Source organism: Arvicanthis niloticus, chromosome X (genome assembly GCF_011762505.2).
Source record: "Arvicanthis niloticus isolate mArvNil1 chromosome X, mArvNil1.pat.X, whole genome shotgun sequence".
Lineage (NCBI taxonomy): Eukaryota > Metazoa > Chordata > Mammalia > Rodentia > Muridae > Arvicanthis > Arvicanthis niloticus.
Genome location: NC_047679.1, coordinates 110,192,396 through 110,209,080, shown reverse-complemented (window position 1 = coordinate 110,209,080; position 16,685 = coordinate 110,192,396). Strand labels below are relative to the sequence as shown.

The following is a 16,685-nucleotide window of genomic DNA, read 5'->3' as shown; positions in this document are numbered from 1 at the left end:
GCCATCATAATGTTCTGTTTCACTATAGGCACTATCAATGGACTAAACCTTCAGAAATCATGAATCAAAGCCAACTCCTTTGTTGACTCTTTATTTTGTCAGTGGTAGAGGGTTAACTAATAGAACTCCATTGTTCTAAAATACCCTCAAAAGGCTAACTTAGGGGAGAAAGAAGTTTACTTTAGTCAATTTACATTCTGGGTAACCATTGTGGGGAGTTCAAGGCATGAACTTCAAATGTCTAGACATAATATTGCAGTCAAAAACAGAAATTCTTGGCTGTTTGTCTCAGCATGATTTCCCTATACTTATACAATTCGGGACTCCTTGCCTAGGGTATGGTGTTTCCAATGGTTGATGGATCTCCCTCATCAATTTAAATTAATTAAGATATTCATACACACACACACACACACACACACACACACAGAGACACACACACACACACACAGAGAGAGAGAGAGAGAGAGAGAGAGAGAGAGAGAGAGAGAGAGTCCTAAAGCAAATCCAATGCAGACAATCTCTTAATCTCTTATTGAGACTATCTTTCTTGATAATTCTAGGTGTGTTGAGTTGACAATTACAGATAACCCTCACAGTAAGTAGGTCATTAGATATTGCCTGGTAACAGGGAATTCATGAACTTAAGAAAGAAGTCAACCCTGTCACAGTTTATTTATTCTCTCTTTATTTTCCCCATGCAGATTCACTTGTTTGTTAGTGTTTTCCTTGTTTAGCTCATGTTTGGGCAATCAGGATGATGAAACTTTACAGGGATAGCTTCTGATATTATTAGAAGACACATTCTCACAGCACAGTATGGGGTATTTTACTTCACTAGATTTGGGCAAATGGACTTGGAACTGAGATGAAAGAGAAGGGACCTCTGTTTACATTGGTGTTGCAGGATTATAGGTTGGGATTTCCTCCAGCTCTAGTTTGCACAGAAGCAATGATTAGAAGGGAAATTAGCCTTTGTGGAATGTCGATTACAGGCTGATCACTTTTCAATACTCCAAGTCATTGAAAGCTTGTGAGAACTCGGTGACCTGGCACATATGGTAATGTGGGACGTAATGTTCACTGAGGTTAAATAGATTGATTAGTATCATGCAGCTCTTAGCGAGCAGAGGCAAGATGCAATATTGAAAAATTGTAACTATATGCTTTGATTTTGTCATATACTGGGCTGTGCTCATACTCACCCCCAGTTTTGTTCTTACATGGGTCAAAATCCAGTGCTGTTTTCATTACATTATTTGTATGTAATTCTGTTCCAGCTAGTTTCTAGTTACTCTTCTCACGCACGCATGTGCACACGCCTTGTTAAAATCTCTAAACCATGGTGAGTACAGTGTGAATCAAATATAAGGTTGTAGTAGTCTGTTGACTATTTTATCATTGATTTTGTTTAGCAAATTTAGGCTACAGGGATAATGAAAGGCCCTCTGAATTTAGTCAGTACGATTTACTTTGAATTCCATATACACATTTCATTTCTTTATTGCTATCAGCAGAAGCAGACATCTCTTTAAGGTCTGCTTCAGACAGCTCTCTCAGTGCCTATATGCTATGTATCATTAATTTTAAGACCAAAGTAAGAAAATATTACCATAAGAATGGGACTCTTAAACAAACTTAGTCTTTCCAGTTAAGATGAAAAGACACAGGCTTAAGTTGGATCTCTACTGACAAAACAGAAAACCCTGAGGGTCAGGAAGATTACTCTTCCTCCCAATCATGAGTTATGGTGGGGAAACTGTTCAAGGGCAGTCCTTTTAAAAAAGCAAATTGCTTAATGTATTACTAGCAGAAATGTGTGTGTATGAATGTGGGTATGTTCTTGTATATAAGCCAGAAGACAGCTTCTATTCTCTTCTCTACCTTTATGTAGGTTTTAGGGGTCAAATTTATAAGGTCATCAGGTTTGCCAGAAAGGCACATTTACTGGCTGTCTTAGGGTTTCCATTGCTGTGAAGAGACACCATGACCAAGGCAACTCTTACAAAGGACAACATTTAATTGGGGCTGGCTTAGAGGTTCAGAGGTTCAGTCCATTATCATCAAAAGAGGAGCATAGCAGCATCCGGGTAGACACGGGGCTGGATTGAAAAGGAGTGAAAAGTTCTACAACTTGATCCAAAGGCAGACAAGATCAGACTGACTCCCAAGTGGCTAGGAACAGGGTCTCAAAGCTTACCATTACAATGACAAACTTCCTCTAACAAGGCTACACTTACTTCAAGAAGGCCACTCCTCCTATAGTGCCACTCCCTGAGCCAAGCATATTCAAACCACCACATCCCACTCCCTGGCTCCCCATAGGCTTGTGCAAACACATGAGTCTATGGTGGCCATACCGAAACATAGCATAATGTAAACTATATTTAGTCCAACTTCAAAAGTCCCCATAGTCTATAGCAGTTTCAAATACATTACTAGTCTGAAATTCAAGGTCTTTACTGAGACTCATGCAATCTCTTAAATGCAATCTCTTAAGAAATCAAAATTAAAAAGTAGCTTACATACCACCAACATCTCAGGATATGCATTATCACTCCAAAATGTCATAGTGGGAAAATAATGGATTAAAACAAAACCAAAAGCCATCTAGGCAAACTCCAAACTCAGCATCTCCATGTCTTCAGATCTCCAAATCCTTTGATCTTTGCTAACTGCAACATAACTCTTTCTCTTGGGCTGGTTCTACTCACTGATAGCAGCTTTCCTCAGCAGGTATCCCACAGTTCTAGTATCTGTAACATCTTAGGGTTTCCAAGGCAACTTCAACATTAAACCTTGGTATAATGTCTGGGATCCACACATGATCATCTGGGATCTTTCACAGGGCTTGGGTCTCTTTTTCTAGCACTCTAGGCTCTGGTTTAGTCCACTCCTTTGCTGCTGTTCTTGGTGATCATACCATGGTACTGGTATTTCTGATTCACTGGAGTCTTCCACTACAATGAGGCATCACCAATAACCTCTTATAGGCTCCCTTTGTGGTGGCATGCCTCAAATTCTTTGCATGACCCCTTCAGCCATAGGCCATCAACTGCAAGTGAGGCAGGACCTTCACCAGTGGCCTTCCCTGGCCTCTCTCGGTGCCAAGCCTCGGCTGTTCTCCATGACCCTTTCATGCCTTCAAATCCAATACCATCTGGGTGATTCTTACGTATTACTAAGTCCAGTGCATCACAAGGTACAACCTTGGATATCTCTGGAACACAGTTTCCTTGTGCTCTCAGAAAAGACTTTCCACAAGATTTTACCCCAGTAGCTCTGGTCTTTCTTGCTCACTGCTAACTTCTTAGCTCCAGCTAACCAACATCAATTGTCCCAGTAGTCCTTTCTATTCTTGACTCTAAACCCAGAGCCACATGGCTGAAGCTGCCAAGTTCTGCTGCTTACTGTAGCTGAATCATGATCCCTTTGTTCTATTACATCATCACCAGCTTCCTGTTTTCCAACTTCTTCACTGCCTAAGCTTGGCTGTCCTGGAACTTGCTCCATAAACTGACCTTGAACTTAGAGATCTGCAGTTCTTCTGAGTCTCCTGAGTTCTGGGATTAAAGATGTGTACCACCATGTCTGGACCTAGGCTTGTCTCTACTTGGAACTTGCTCTGTACCAGGCAGGCCTTGAACTCAGAGATCTGCATGCCTCTGTCTCCTTGGATTAAAGATATATACCACTTTGAATGGGCCTAAGCTTATCACAGCCAGTATTTCTCAAGACCCTGATCAAAAGCCTGTGTCTTCCAGACTCAATATCTGGATCACAGTTGTGCTCTCCATTTTTGGATTGTAGTTCATTTCAGATTAAAAGTTCAAATGAAAACAATAACTAAGTCTCTTGTTCAACTGCAAAAGAATAAACAGTATTCTTAGCTGTGTGTGATCTTGCCCTAAAGTCACTACTCTCAATCTGTTTATCTCCTTGAATATAAGATACAATGCAATTATTTGAAATCGCTTTACCTTTGCCTCAGGCAGACTCTTCAGACAAGGGCAAAAACCAGCCACATTCTTCAACCAAAATACCACAAAAACAGTCTCTAGGCCACATACTGAAATTCTTCACTGAAACCTCTTGGGCCAGGTCTGCACAGTTCAAATCACCTCAGCACCAATATGTTCCATATTCCTACTAGGATGGCCCATTAAGCCCCACTTAAGCATTATCATTGCTTTCCAAAGTCCCCAAATCTACATCTGTCCAAACAAAACCATATTCTGGCCAATCAGAGCAATACCTCAGTTCCTGGTCCTCTGTCTTAGTTAATGTTTCCATTGCTATGAAGAGACACCATGGACCAAAGAACTTTTGTAAAGAACAACATTTAATTGAAGCTGGCTTACAAAAGCTTAGTCCATTGTCATCAAGAGAGCATGGTAGCATTGAGACAGATGTGGAACTAGAGGAGCCAAAAGTTCTACATCTTGATCCAAAAGCAGATAGGAGTTAACTGGCTCCCACATGGCTAGGAGGAGGGTCTCAGAGCCCACCCCCACAGTGACACACTTCCTCCACTAAGGCCACACCTACTCCAAGAAGGCCACACATCCTAATAGTGCAACTCCCTGGGCCAAGCGTATTCAAATCACCACACTGATTCATCTAACCTGCCCATCTCCCAAAAAGATGAAAAACCTTTTTTGTGTGTGTGTTTACAGTGTCAGCCCCATTGAATGGAGCACAAAACCAGATTTAAATTGAGAGAGGTGACTATGGATTTCATTTTGGAGTTGAAGGTAAGGAATCTGTTATCTGTGTTAGCACTAGTTTGTAAAAGGCAGAAGGATAAGTGAACAATGTGTTTCTGAAAAAGAAGCAGCCCCAAAGCAAGTCATGGTGCAAGATGCCACTGCCAGAATTGTAATGCTCCCTTAAATGTATAAGCAGTCATCTGTTAAAGCACATACAGTTTCTGTAATAAGTGTGTATGCACAAGTATTTTGCTTAGTGATTTGCGTGCACAAACAGATGGTTCATTGAATTATATTAAAGAATCCATCTCTATACTCAGTAAAGGGCAATTCGCCTTGCAGTGAACAGTATGTAGTGATATAAAAATATGCTATGGCTATGGAAGTACAAACTATGGCTATGCCATTTTATTTGTATGGTAGATAACTAGAAAGAAACTTTAGTATAGTAACAATAATTAGTGTTTATTGACTGATGTCTGTGTGATAGGCACTGTTGGAAAAAATATGGCTGGGGAACCCAGGGTTCCTCCTGCCATGCTGTGGGTAGTTGGCTGGGAACGCTCTGGGTTCCTCCAGCTGGAAGTTGGGCCCGGCTGCTCATTAACTAAAGGCCTCTCCACAGTTCCTCACAATTCCTCACCGCCCGGCCCCAACACACGAGGAAGTCCTTGGGTTTCCAAACCCAGTTTATTGACATGGCAGATGGTGGATGGATCTGGATGCACACTCCACAAAACCCAGGGCGGACCTGAGTCAAATAGAGAGGGGAAGAGGGGGGAGGGGCTGGGGAGGAATGTTTAATCGGCTCCACCCTCTGGCCTTCAGGTACCTCATTAGTATGTAAATCTCTCTAGGGCCTGTTCATCACGCCCTCCACCTGTGTACTTGACTGAAGGGTAAGGTGGAATGAAGATTAGACGTGTTAGGCCCGACAAGGCACTATACACACTTACATACACAGTATCATTTAATTTTCACTGTAATCTTATGAAGTAGTTATGATAAGAATCAGAGATGGAACAAAAATAAAAAAACGTTATGGCTCAAATGATGGAATCCAAGGCCATAAAGACTAAGACCATTGTCCAAGAGGACCCAAAGAACAGAGAACATATCCATAGCACATCCTGCTGGGCATTGAAACTTAGTGGAAATTTTCCTTCTGAATTAAAATTTATAAACTAAGATTTATAAACTTCTTTCCATTCATGAAACTTCAAACTCTCTCTCTCTCTCTCTCTCTCTCTCTCTCTCTCTCTCTCTCTCTCTCTCTGTGTGTGTGTGTGTGTACATTTACATGCCATTATGGATGTGTGAAGTCAGTTATCTCTTTCTACCATAAAGATTCAGAGGACCAAACTCGGGTCATCAGTCTTGATGGCAAGCTCCTTTACTGACTGAGCCATTCCATTGACCCTCGCGCCCCATTTTTGCCTGAGAAACCTTTACATAATGCTAGGTATATAGGTATAGAAAACAATATACAACTCAAACATTTACAGATAATAAATCATTAAAAATTAATTTAAAGCAACATCGTGGTTGCATAAAAATTTACCTTTTATAAAACATGAAAACAAACTTGTATGCTAATGAGACAGCTGTAGTTGCTCATGTTTACATAAAGAAGGCAATCTTGATTGAATATTTGATAGTACAGGATGTAGAGCATCTTTATAATATTTTTAGAGTTTAGCAGCATTTTGATTTTATAATCATCAATATTGAGAATGCCATGTCACATAAATACAAAGTACAAAATGACAGAAACATGTCTAGGCAAGACTATTTCATAAAATTATGGAATTGTGTCCTAATGCAAGCCAAAATTTCACTTAATTACTTCTATAAAACCCAAAAGTGACAACTAATTGGGTCATTTATTCCACTGAATCTTCTGGGGTTTTTTGTTTTTTGAGTTTTTATATATTCTGGGTAGTTACCCTCTCTCAGATATATAGCTGGCAATGGTTATTTGCCATTCTGTGGGTTTCTACTTTGCTGCATTTATTGAATGTGCAGAAGCTTTTAGATTTATGAGGCTGAGGTTTGAGTTGTCAGTTGTTGGCCTTAATTTCTTGGTTAATGCAGTCTTGTTCAGAATGTACTTTTCTATCCCTATATCTTGGAAGGTACTGCCTATGGGTTGTATCCCACCAATTTTATAATTTCAGGTTTCAAATTGAGGTCTTCAAGCCACTTAAATTTAATTTTTGTGCAGGGTGATAGATATGGGTCTACTTTTCTTCTGCATGTGGACTTCCAGTTTTCTATTGGCTGAAGATGGCGTCTCTTCTCCAATGTGTTTCCTATCTCATTGTCAACTATCAGGTAGCTGCTTTTACAATCATGTGTTTGGGTCTTCCATTTATCCATTGGTCTCCACTTCTGTTTTTGTCATAGAAACTTCTCAATATAAGAAATAAAAAATGGTGGAGAAAGAGGCCTTCCATGAGATTCAGTTGTAGCTGTGCAGATGTTGGAGCCCTGCCCACCAATATAGTGCTGTGGAAAGAAAGAAAGAAAGAAAGAAAGAAAGAAAGAAAAAAAAATGGCTAATAAAGATTTCAAGATGTGTTCATCACCTTTAACAATTATGAAAACGTAAATTAAAACAACTTTAAAATTTTACCTCACCAAGGCAGAATGGCTAAGATTAACAAAACTACTAACAATAAATGCTGGCAAGCTTGTAAGGAAATAGGAATTCTTTTTCACTACTGTGGATATCTAAATTGGTGCATCCACACTGGAAATCACTGTAGAGAATCTTAGGCAAACTTACAATAAATCTACCATATGGTCTGGCTATGCCACTAGCCACTCATTGGCATTTGTCCAAAGGATTTGACATCTTACTCCACAAATACTTGCTTAGCAACATTCATTGCCACAATAGCTAAGAAATAGAAACAGTCTTAATGTCCATCAACAGATGAATAAAAATTAAAATATACTACCTATACTATTTAGCCATAAAGAAAAATAAAATCATATAATTTGTAGATAAAAGAGTGGACCTAGAAAATATTACATTGAATGAGGTAGCCTACACTGTGAAAGACAAATGTTGCATATTTTCTCTCATTCATGGTCCCTGGCTCCAAATATTTAGATGAGAGAATACAGCATAGAATAACTGCACCAGTCAAGAAAATATAAAGAGACCATGGGGAGAGGTAAAAAGTGTAAATAGAAGGGTAGAGTGATATGAAGCAGAAAACAGAGAAATGGGGAGGAGTCATTAACTGGAGATAAGAAATGAAGTGAATACAAAAGGATAAGGAGGAAGGAGGGACAACGAACATCAAGGTTGTTTGATAGAGCCTCAAGGAATCACTTTATATTTATATACAATACATATAAGTACATACTCACATATATTTTATGTGCTATATATATGTGTGTTATATATTATGAATACATAACAAAATACATAGTATAATATGATATAATGTATAGTATAGTATTATACACACACATATATATACATATATATGTATAGTATATATATATATACACACACACACACACACACAATGATATTCCCCACAAGAACTATAGACTAACAAAACTAACAGACATGACAAATCTTTTTTCACAAGATTTGTTCAGGGTGGTCCAAATGATTACCAAAACAATATACATTATTGATGCTGTCATTGGTTGCCTTTCATAAGTTGGGCGTGACCCCTTGTTACTGAAGAGACTGCTCACTCAGTACAGAGGACTTAGAGAGTTTGAGCTGGATCTAATATGAAAGCCTCTTTACTGTAGTCTAGTTTCCATGATTCTAGAAAATTATGCAAGCAGCCAAGGGAGGGAAGCAATTAAACAGTCCTACTCAGTGGCACCAACTATGATAAAGAACAAGTACCAACATAGCAAGATATGCATAAAGATTCAGTAAGGCATTCACATGTTGGTGGTAACCAATAGCTGTCTAATTGGGCTTAAAGGATAGAAATCATATCTACATGATGAAGGAAACCTTACCACCTTCTGAGGTTAGTGGCATCTATAGGCATTAGAAAAGAATCTACTATCATCATTGTGCTTGGCCAACATAATTCCTTACTGCATTCTAAATATTGTCTTTCTAACCACAGATACAAGTATCTACCATCCTTTGTCAAAGAAACCTCTCTTTATAGAAAATGGAGACCATGACAGAAAACCACAACTGGACACAATACAAAGACCAATGGATGGTGGGGAGCCTGGTCCAAATAGATACAACTACATTACAGCTCCTGCATATATGACCCAATGAACATCGTGGGAAAAGGCCCAGAATGAATGTAAAACCAGAAATACCAAGAATTCTTCTGTGGTACAGTCTTTCTTATAAAAGTCTGCAGAAACATTGCGATTCTAAACTTGTGAAGGTGGGGATGGAGGCCTGACCTCCAGTAATTAAAGGAGACCCTGTAGTGGCTCCAGTCCTCCTGTCGTTCTCCAGTGAGGCATGAGGGCCATACCCATCCCAATGTCTTTTTCCTGGAGAGGGGATACTTTGGATATCAACCCCTATGCGGTCAGGCTTGTCCCTCAGGGAACCCAGAAAGATATTTTAAACTATTATTTATATTCCCTTGCAGTGCTTAGCCTCGCAGCCTAAGCAAAAACTCAGATCGCCAGTCAGAGGGGGTTCTGAGTGGCCCCTCTCTGCTTAGTCTAGGGGCAGAAGTCCCCTCTTTTAGGTTGAGCGGAGATGTGTTTTGGGAACACCCTGGATAGAGTAACAACCTCATCTTGAGTCTCGTGGTCCTCCATAGCTAACTTATGACAATGTACCTGAATAGGTTTTGCTATCAAATCATCTATCTGTTGTTTCACAAAATTAGTAAGCCTATTTAGGGCCCAGGGAACAAAAGAAATAAGCAGAAGTAATCCAATTGATGGTCCCCAAGTTGAAGGAAGTAGGGTTGACAATCATGGAGAGGTTGAAGACCAATTCATGTACAAAAAAAATGAGAGCTGGCACAAGATTTGGTAACCCTCATACTGCTTTCATTTTCTTCCTTTTAGAGTGACAGCAACTGATAAAGCATGCCACTTTGTATTTGGAAGAATGACACCAACTTTATACATGTGAGTAAAAAGATTTGGAAGCAACTAATGTGTGCATGGTTAACAGTGGCTCATAAATGCTCTTGCCTTGGTGCTCAGTTGGCTTGAGCCTTTTTACATAATCTGCTTCATAAGAAGCTTGAATATCCAAATTCCTGAGAAGTCATTCATTTTCACATATTTGATTCTTTGATAATTTTATATATTTAAATAATACATTCAGTTATCCATCCTACAGTCCTGTTCTCATCCCACTGGACTTCTCTGAGAAGTCCTGCTGCATGTGTCAATATTATTAGAAATCAGGGTAAAATGGTTTCGAGGTTAAATGAATAAAGATGAATCCCTTAAATATCCACAGCCTTGCCATATTGGTTAGAGGAAAGTCTTGAACCATCTAAGACATTTGCTCAAATAAGTGACAAATTGTTTCACTTTGAAAGAGAAACTGAGTTAATTTAGTCTCAGAGAGAGACTAAAGATTTACTTTACTTATAAAGATTATTACTAAGAGAGTAATAATAGAACAGACCTCTAGGGCTTTGGAGCAAGACCATACATCATCTATGTCAGAACAATAACAAAAGGTCTTTGAAGAACCTTCATCTTATGCTACTAAGTCTTAAAATGTTCACATCCCAACAAAATAGTAGCTATTGAAGTATTTTTTTTCTACAATTGGAAACAAAAGGCCTTTTTCAGTTATACTAAATTTATACTAAATTTATAGTGTTCTTTTATACAGCCACAAGCAAAAGTCAGGTTTCATGGTTAAAAGACAGTGTTGACTTTTAATAAATTCTAAATATTTTTTAAACTACAAAATCATAATGAGAGACAGAACTCTCGAATATAATTTATATATATTATTTCAAAATGCTATACATTCAATTTATTTCCTCATTAATAATGTGAAAATGTATATTAAGTCAAATTAATATAATATTAAAGATGATAAAAATCAATAATTTTAATATGCATATAACTTCCTTGAAAGCACCAAAAGAAGAAATTATTTGAACAAAATAAGGGAATATGTTCATAAAATCACATTATGGCTGCCAAGCAAGTAATAGCTTCTCTTCTCCCAATAGAAAAAAAAAAAAGATCACTAAAAGAAAGTGTTGTATTTACAAATATGCTACAGCCAGCGCACTTATAATTAAAAAACAAATGTGAAAAATAAATTTCTCTTTTTCTAGATTGGATACAAAGTAACATCTTAAAACTTAAAAGATGGAAGAGTGGACTAATATCATGACTCATGACCTTTTAAATTACTATTTGATCTGACAGTAATGAAACTGAACTAATGAAATTCTGCAAACAGTGATGAATGCTACATTGTTAGATGATTGTCATGTGAGGAACTAACTCTCTGACATGGTTTTCTACAATTTAGTGTGATTACCCTAAATAGTTAAAGCATTTCAATGATTGTCTAAATATATTTAACTTCACAACATTATTTGCTAGTGAAGCATGTGACACCTCAAATTGAAAATTTATTAAAAATGTGTAAGGACATGGAGGAGGAGAAAATAAGATCAAAATATATTTAAATTTTAAAGTGTTTTAAAATAATAAAACCCAACTTTCTTCAAGGGGCTAAAAAAAACAGGATCAGTGATACCATGCCAAAAAAAAAAAAAAATGGGGAGAGGAGCGAGGAAGAAAGAAGGAAGGGAGGGAGGAAGGAAGAAGGAAGGGAGGGAGGGAGGGAGGGAGGAGGGAGGGGATAAGCAGGGAGGAAGGAGTAAAGCAAAGAAGAGAGAAAGAGAGGGAAGGATGAAGAAAGCAAGCAAGGAAGGAGGAAATGTTATTACAGACCAAGGAATTTAATGATATATGAAATATCATATAATATGATGACCATTTCAATTAAAACCAAGTGTTAAAGCAAAAGAACTTTCTAATTTTTATATGGTACTCAGTTTGATAAAAACAAATATATGCATTGCTCTTATAGCATGAAGAACTTTTCTAATAGGTGTAATTTAAAATTCAAATAATTTATTTTATTGTATTAAATGTTTCATAAGAAGTTATTAACATAATTTGTCTTGAATGACTATGTATTTGTAAATTAATAATATGCAAAATAAAATGTGTACTTAACAAATGAGTATCCCCTTAAAATTTACATAAAATGTCTACTGTTTGGGCAAAAAATGACCTCAAGTGAATCCCTTTTGTAAAGCCAATTGAGCAATTAAACAAAAGAACACAGGCAAATATTGCTTATTCTTCTACTTGTTTGGACTTTGAGTTTATTAAAGTTTAATGTAGATATATAGATTGATAGGAAGTAGATGAAAGAAAAAGTACGCATATGGACTAATGATAATAGACTATCATGAACAGAACATTTTAATTAATTCATTTTTATTTGCTAGTGATCCATTAAAAATGTGACTGAGGGAAGATTAAAGAACACAGTGAACTACCCTTTCCTTTCTGGCCTGAGCGAAGCAGGCTTGTGGGCCAGTGACACTCAGAAATAAAGAGGTTTTGGAACCTGGGAGAGAAACATCAAGCAGAAGGATGACGAGAAGACTCCACAGGGAGCAGTCCCTGCCTGTCTGCTGGACAGAGAGGGGAAGTTGAGGGCAAAAGTACTTTCCAACATGATTAAGCAGAAGCAAAAAAGAAAAGGCAGGAAAATGGGAGGTCCCTCTACCCAAAGTTCTTGCCTGAGGAGAAACAGAAGTGTTGAAAGTTATTTGAACAGTAAAAAGAATAAAGAAGACATGGAAGAGAATGACTAATAAAGTCTGCTTTGTTGGTAATGGTTTTACAAAAAAAAAACCAAAACACCTAAATATGAAAGGTTCATTACTCCAATGGGTCTATGTTTCAAAAAAGCCCACATCACACACCCTGAGCTGAAAGCAATTTTTTGCCTGCCTATACTTGGTGTCAAAAAGAATCCATCATCCACATTATATACAACCCTGGGTGTGATCACCAAAGGTACAGTTATTCAAGTGAATGTGAGTGAGTTGGGCTTTGTGACACAAGGAGGCAAGGTTATTTGGGAAAGTATGCCCAAGTTACCAACAATTCTGAAAATGATGGGTACATAAATGTAGTCTTGCTGGTTTGACAGTGACATGATACAAGTCATTCCACTCACTACTGAAGACCTCAACACTGTCAGGAAAACACCATCGCTGTGACATTTCTGAACTACCAAGCAGCCTTACCCCATGTACCATCATCAGGAAGTATTTATTAAATTATAAAGGAAAATAAAACACTGCCAGATTTAAAAAACAAACAAACAAACAAACAAAACATAATGGGTTGACCAGATGATTCAGTGAGTAAGGACACTTGCCATCAAGCCTGACAACCTGAGTTTGATTGTGAAATCAAAAGGGGTGGAAAGAGAAAACCAACTCCCATAAGTTGACCTCTGACTTCCTTTTATATAACATATAATATACATTCCTTGCAAAATAAACAGCTGAATAAATAGTTTGACAAAAATAAAGAAAAATGAACTTGAAGCTAGAACTATGGCTTAGGTGTTGAGGCATGTATGAGGCAATAGGTTCAATTCCCAATAAGGAAAAAAATATGGTACTGTAGTTCAGTTGGTAAAATGCTTGACTATCATGCATGAAGCCCTGGGTTCAATATGTACCACCTCACAAAGCCAGGTATGCTGGCACGTGCCTTCACCTTAGCACATGGGAGGTATAAGAAGCAAAAGCTCAAGATCATCATCAACTACATAGTGGGTTCCAGGTCAGCCTGGAATACTTGAAACACTGTCAGAAAAAAAGAAGAGAAGAAAATATAGGTAAACATGGTGGTACACTTCTCTAAGCAGAGAAATCAGGTGACTGAGGCAGGATAATGGCCAGCTTGAGGACAGTCTAGGTTGTGTAGCAAGTTCAAGGTCACTTGTACAATATGCTAAGACCATGTCTTAAGAACTCAAGGGTAATAAACACGGCTCAGTGATACAGCATTTCACTTACATGTACAAGACCCAGAGTTAAATCCTTGACTGTAAATGAGGTAGTAGGAAGAGGAGGAGGAAAAAGAAGAAAAACACTGTTAGATTATAGAGAAATGATGAACCAATATGCAGAAGGCTAAAAAACTAAGATGAAGTAAAAGTGACACAGAAAACCAGACTTGAATAGTGTAGAGTAAGAGTCAGGGATGAGGGAAGGATAGGATTCAAGTTGGCAAGAAAGAAGGAATTTCACAATGTTTGGTCTTAAGTTAGGTTCCTTATGCTTTATGATACAGCAAAACAATAGAGTGATGAAAAGGTTTCTTTGGCTTCCATATCTTGAGTCACAGTCCACTGAGGGAAGCCAAGACAGGAACTCAAAGCAGGAAACTGGAGACAAGAGCCAAACCAAACCAAACAAGAATGAAACATTCAAACGGAACAAGTTTAGACACAAATTTGAACAGTTTTTCAAAGATTTTTTTCTTAAACTTAATTACAACTTTAATTTCCCTTCCCTCTCCTCCCATCAGACCCTCCCATAACGTACTCCTTGCTCTCTTTCAAATGCATGATCTATTTTTCATCAGTTTTCGTTGAATGCATATATGTATAGACATATAGATTACTAAATAGAACCTAGTGAATAAAGTTGCCCATATGTATAATTTCAGGGCTGACCATTAGTGTTTGATAACCAACTGGTGTGCTCTTCCCTAGGGAAGATTCTTTCTCCTGCTATTAGCATTCTGTAATTGCATGTGACTAGCTCTCCGTGTAGCCCTGAGGCTCCCCCCACCCCGGGCTTTCTCCTGGAATTTGGACAACTGTTACTACCAAGACATTGAAGGATTCTAACACTACTACTTAAGCCATGCTGACTAGTACTATCTGTTGTTCTAAAAAGATTTGTCATGTAGCATGGATGTAGAGGAATGGGAAGAACCCCAAAGGAGGTAAATTTAAATTTTCAATATGATGACACTGGAAATGCTTAACTAAGCCTAACAATCACCACTTAAGCAGTGCCCTTTCTTGCATGGAGTAAGGGTTTCATAAAGTTATGGTCACACTGAAAGAAAAGCATGCTAACATTAGTACATATTTTCCTCCTCTATCAAGTAAAGATAATCATCAGATGCTGCTACTGTCTTTGTTCTCCAAGGACTAGACTAGCCTTATAGTAACAGTATTGTATAGGCATTGTCACAGAGATTTTGAAGAAGACTGACTCATAGGAAGTTAAATTACCCATGTGGGACTCAAGATGGTAAATGGAATATCTTTGAAAGTACACAAGTGAGTAATCTAGGAAGGAAGAATAGTCAGGGATAAATCAATAGATGATAGAAGATAAATAGGTTAGTAGGTAGATAGATAGATAGATAGATAGATAGACAGATAGACAGATAGACTGAAACTCTTTTTTAGGAAGTGAAGCCATTTAACATCTATGTTGTTCAATACTGTTCACACAAATGGTAGCTGTTACATAATCGTATTGTGGGTAATATAACTGAGAAGCTGAAATTTAAATTTAATCTTTTCATTAATTTGGAACCTGTGGCTAATGGCTAATGTATTACAGAATACACTTCTCTAGAGTATATTCTCTAAATCATTCCTAATTTCCTCTCCATTATTCATTAAGAGGATGCTGGGTGAATCTCTGGGGTCACTAGGATTCTGGAAAATGAGCTAGACAACCATGAGTGTATAAAGCCGTAGAGTACTGAACTGGACAGACTGGCTTCAGTACAGTGCCCGATAAGCCTGTGGAACAGAGTTGAAGCACTGGCACTCATGTAAAAGCCAAGCACGGTGGTATCTGCTTGTAATCTCTGTGCTAGGGAGTAGACATAGGAGAATCCTTTGGCTTGCCCGCCAGCTAGTTTATTCAGACAAGCAAACTCCAGGTTCAGTGACAGATAATGTTTCAAAACATAAGGTAGAGAGTGAAAGACACCTGACCTTTGGACTCAGCACACACTTGCACCCACACATGTACACACGTACATAAAGAGATGACAAAGGGTCATGTAATTATTTAAATGAAGTTTACATTTCCATGTTTTAATGTATTCACCACCCTCTGAATCACTGACATCAAGAACATTCATATATTTTTAAATATTTGCTATTTATTTTACAAATATGAGTGTTTTGTTTGCATGTATGTAAGTGTAGTGCATATGTGAGTGGTGCCGATGGATACCAATATTGGCTGTTAGATCTCCTGGGACCAGAGTGAAAGATGGTTGTAAGCTAAAATATGGGTAGTAGAAATTGAACCCAGGCCCTCTTGAAGAGCAGTCAATGTTCTTAACCTCTGAGCCATCTCTCAAGCCCCAGGCATTTACGAATCTGTTTAATTTATCTAAACTGACTTTTCATTGATCACATTTCCCAGATAAAGAAACAATTTCTCCCAAGGCCAAGGTTTTCCAACAACTGGAGACTGCTTTCTTTCTCCTCTAACCTGACGCACCAGGACCTTTTCTTCTCTGTAGAAACAGATGTCTCCACCAGAGAACTTGTAGCAATCTTTCTGTAAGAGGATCTCTGGAGACATTAGCCTGTGTATATATCCTTAAGCTCCTTCCAGCTATAATCAACCACCTGGTTACCCTGGGTGTCAGAGAATTGTTGGTTCTGAAGACTGGAGGAACCAGGTCCAGGGGCCTCATCACTAGGGACCATAAAATCAGAAGACAGCATCCTGGAAACGTTCCAGATAACTTGTAAGTCCAGCCAATGCCAGATGTGATAGTCTCCATGCTTGGGAACTCCACAGCTGCTTTTATTCTGTTCAGGGTGCTTTCCTTTCCTTTTGGTAGACCACCAGCTGTCCTGTTTGCTCCAACTCGGGTTACAAAGGCAAAGTTCACTTTAGCCCAGGGAAACTGATCTTCCTTCACAACTCCATAACA

At 38.2% G+C, this 16,685-nt stretch overlaps 1 long non-coding RNA gene across 2 annotated transcripts in view; it reads left to right on the top strand.

The window, feature by feature from the left end:
• Positions 1 to 14,321, top strand: part of LOC143435499 (uncharacterized) — a 39,730-nt gene extending 25,409 nt beyond the window's left edge. The window contains exons 2-6 of one of the 2 annotated variants that reach the window (XR_013105863.1): positions 4,677 to 4,754; positions 6,934 to 7,043; positions 8,822 to 9,045; positions 9,744 to 9,806; positions 12,182 to 14,321. This is a non-coding gene — a long non-coding RNA (uncharacterized LOC143435499). The remainder of the gene's footprint in view (positions 1 to 4,676; positions 4,755 to 6,933; positions 7,044 to 8,821; positions 9,046 to 9,743; positions 9,807 to 12,181) is intronic. The other variant, XR_013105864.1, reaches the window with a different exon arrangement.
• The last annotated feature ends 2,364 nt before the right edge of the window (positions 14,322 to 16,685 follow it).